Here is a 4219-nt window from a genome sequence, read left to right on the forward strand (position 1 = left end):
CTCTCCAATGAGAATAATGTGGGCTGTTTTTTATTTTGTTTTTTTTTTTTTTAAATAAAGGCCTTTGATTATGGTGAAGAAATTCCTTCTAGTCCTGTTTTTGCTAAAAGTTTTTATCAGAATGGGTGTTATATTATCAAATTCCCTTTCTGGGTCAATTGAGATTATCATGTAATTCATTTATTTATGTAGTGCATTACATTTATAAATTCTCTAATGTTGAATCATCCTTGCATGCCTGGTATGATGTCTACTTGGTCATGATGTAGTGTTTTATTTTATAATTTAATTTTAAATCATTTTCATTTAGAAACAGAAAGCATCTTGGAAGGAAAAGAAAATGAAATAAACACAAAACACATAGGACACTTTTAGGGCATGGGCCACTCAAACCCTCATTTGTTCACCAACCCTCAAGATGACAAGCAGACTGTTCCAAAAAACTACTCAGCCACCAACAATGATGTGGTTAATAGGGATATGGATCAATTTCATAAAGAAGCCAATGAATCCAATTATAGCAAATCCAATTGGTGTTGCCATGCCAATTTTCAAAAATTCTTTTCTATCAGGTTTGGTGCCTTTTTTAGCTAGTCAAATTGAGTCCTTCACAAATGGCCGACTGGGTTCAACAAACTGCATTAGCTGATCCATGATTGGTTCTGTGTAACCGATGCTTAAGTTGTACTCTTTTTTTTATATGCTGTTGAATTCTGTTGGCTTGAATTTTTGTGCCTATATTCATGAAAAATGTTGTTGTCCACATTGGTTCTGACTCATAGTGACTCTTTGTATAACAGAATGAAACACTGCCATCCTCTCAGTTGTTCTTGTACTTGACGTCATTGTTGCAGCCACTGCATCAATCCATCTTGTGGGGACTTCCTCTGTTTTTACTGCCCCTCTACTGTACTAAGCCTGGTGTTCTTCTTCAGGGACTGGTCTCTCCTGACAAGATGTTCAAAGTATGTGAGAGTAAGTTTTGCAATTGCCATTTCTGAAGAGCATTCTGGCTGTACTTCTTCCAACACGCATTTGTTTGTTCTTTTGGCAGTCCATGGTACTTTCAATATTTTTCTCCAGAACCATAATTCAAATGCATCAATTCTTTGTTGTCCCTTGTAATTCAATGTTCAACTTGTACGTGCATTTGAAGCAATTGAAAAAAGCATGGTTTGGGTTAGGAAGACCTTAGTCCTCACAGCCACCTACCAGCTTTTTAACATTTTAAAGAGGTCTTGTGCAGCAGATTTACCCAGTGCATCATTTGATCTCTTGATTAGTGATTCCATGAGTATTGATTGTGTATCCAAGCACGATGAAATCCTTGACAACTTCCATTTTTCCTCCCTTGGCATGAGGTTACCTATTGGTCCAGTTGTGAAGATTTGGTTCTTCTTTACACTGTGTTGTAATCCACACTGAAGTCTACAATCCTTGAGCTTCATCGGCAAATGTTTCAAGTCCTCTTCACTTCCAGTAAGGAAGGTTGTGTCTTTTACATATTGTAGCTTGGTAAGAAGCCTTCCTCCAAACCTAATCCTGCAATCATATAATCTAGCTTCTCTAGTGATTTGCTTCACATAAAGATTGGAGAAGTCTGGTAAGAAGATACAACCTTGACACACACCTTTCCTTATTTTAAACCATGCAATACTCCCTTGTTCTGGTCATACAATTGCCTCTGATCCAATTACAGGTTCTGAATGAGCCCAATGAAGTGTCCTGTAATTCCTATTCTTTTCAAACCTTGTTCCATGGTTTATTATGGTCCACATAGTCGAATGACTTCCTGTAGCCAATAAAACACAAGTAAATCTCTTTCTGGTATTCTCTGCTCTCAGCCAAGATCCATCTGACATCAGTAATGGTAGTCCTTGTTCCACATCTTCTCAATCTAGATGGAACCTCTGGAAGCTCCCTGTCTATGTACTGCTTCAACTGTTGTTGGATAATCTTCAGCAAACACTTATTTGATATTATTCTATAATGTGAACATTCTTCTGGGTCACCTTTCTTTGGAATGGCTAGAAATACGGATCTCTTCCAGTCACTGGACTAACTTAGCTATCGTCCAAATTTTTTAGCACAGAAGTGTGAATGCTTCCAGCCCTTCATCAGCATGTGGAAACAGGTCATTTGGTGGTCCATCAATTCCTGGAGCCTTGTTTTGGCTAATGCTTCAGTGCAGCTTGAACTTCTTCTTTCGGTGCCATTGGTCTTTGCTTATATGCTACCTCTTGAAATGGTGACATGTCAACTACTTCTCTTGGTACAGTGAGTCTGCATTCATTCCATCTTTTGCTGCTTCCTGCATCATTCAATATTTTGTCTATAGAATCTTTCCATATTGCAACTCAAGGCTTGAATATTTTCTTGAATTCTTTTAGATCAAGATAATTCTGAATGTGCTTTTCCTTTTTGGTTTTTTAATTCTAGGTCCTTGCACATGTCGTATAATGTTTAATTTTGTCTTTTTGAACTGCCCTTGACATTTTCTCTTCAGCTCTTTGACTTCATCATTTCTTCCATTCGCCTTAGCTTCTCTGTGATTAAGAGCAAGGCTTGATCTGCAAAAGTCCCCAATAAAATGATCTTTAAAAAAAAAAGAGCCAGTCTTAGAGCCTCTTCTGACATCCACTTTGACCTTTTCTTTCTTGCATGTCTTTTTAATGACCTTTGGCTTTCTTCATGAATGATGTTCTTGATTTCCGCTCAAAGTCCATCAGGTCTTCTGCCATCAGTGTTGAAAGTGTCAAATCTGTCTGGAGATGATCTTGACATTCAGGCGAGACATACTCAGAGTCATATTTTGGTTCTCATGGACTACTTTTAATTTTCTTCAGCTTCAACCTGAACTTACGTACGTGCCATTGGTGGCCTGTTCCACAGTCTGCCACTGGCCTGTTTTAGCTGCTGCTCTGGAGCTTCTCCATCGTCTCTTCCCACAGATGCAGTCAATTTTATTTCTGTGCACAAGTGTATATAGTTTCAAAATCCATGAGTATAATTGCTATTTGTGTCATTGGAAAAAGGCATTTGGTATGAGTTTCTCTCTGAATGTTTGGTGAAATTCCCCATTTAAACTATCCAGATGAGAGCCTTTTGTTGTTGTTATTTTATTTATCTATTAAGGGTTTTTTTGCTTAATGATATCTTCAATTTTTTCCTTTAGTTATAAATCTGTTCAGGTTTCCTACCTCCATTTGTGTTAGTTAAGGTGGATATTGTGTTTGTATAAATGTTTCCATTTCTTACAGGTTTTCAATTTTGTTGGAGTATAGTTTTTCATAATATTCTGTTATGATACGTTTTGTTTCAGATGGTTGTGTCATAATGCCACCCCTTTTATTTACTTATGGGTTATTTGCTTCTTGTCTTGAGTTTCTTTTATAAATGTAACCAAAAGTATTTTATTAATTTTATTTTATTTATCCTTTCAAAGTTCCAACTTGGATTATGTTTGTTCCATTTTCTTCATGTCTTTATTGTTTCCTTTCTTCTGGTGATCATGGCCTCCTTTTGTTGTTGCTGTTTGGTTTATTTGAGTTGTAGAGTTGATTTCAAATTTCAATCCTTTTTTCTTTTTATTGTTTTGTTTTTTGTGCTTATTGCTATAAACTGACCTCTAAGCACTGCTTTGACTGTGCCATAAGATTTTGGTATGCTGTTTTTCATTTTATTTGATTCTAGGAATTTAAAAAAATACCCACTTTGGTTTCTTCTTTTACCTAGTGGTTTGTAAGAAAATTGTAATTCAGGGGGAACTGATTACAAGGATCCACATGTGACCTCTTCCCTGGGAGAGGGACAGCAGAGAAGGGGGGGGGGAGACTCCGGATAGGGCAAGATATGACAAAATAACGATGTATAAATTACCAAGGGCACATGAGGGAGAGGGGAGAGGGGAGGGAGGGGAAAAAAAAGAGGACCTGATGCAAAGGACTTAAGTGGAGAGCAAATGCTTTGAGAATGATTGGAGCAGGGAATGTATGGATGTGCTTTATACAATTGATGTATGTATATGTATGGATGGTGATAAGAGTTCTATGAGTCCCTAATAAAATGTAAAAAAGAAAAGAGGAGAAAAAAATGATTAGGGAAAAGAATGTACAGATGTGCTTTATACAATTGATGTATGTATATGTATGGACTGTGATAAGAGTTGTATGAGCCCCTAATAAATTGTTTAAAAAAAAATGCCAAGAAACAAAAAAGA

The 4219-nt window shown here is 36.7% G+C and overlaps 1 pseudogene; it reads right to left on the reverse strand.

Moving 5' to 3' along the window:
* Positions 1 to 447: 447 nt before the first annotated feature.
* LOC142456655 (protein transport protein Sec61 subunit gamma pseudogene) lies at positions 448 to 654 on the reverse strand (annotated as a pseudogene).
* Positions 655 to 4219: the final 3565 nt, after the last annotated feature.

The sequence above is a fragment of the Tenrec ecaudatus genome, chromosome 9 (genome assembly GCF_050624435.1).
Source record: "Tenrec ecaudatus isolate mTenEca1 chromosome 9, mTenEca1.hap1, whole genome shotgun sequence".
NCBI lineage: Eukaryota > Metazoa > Chordata > Mammalia > Afrosoricida > Tenrecidae > Tenrec > Tenrec ecaudatus.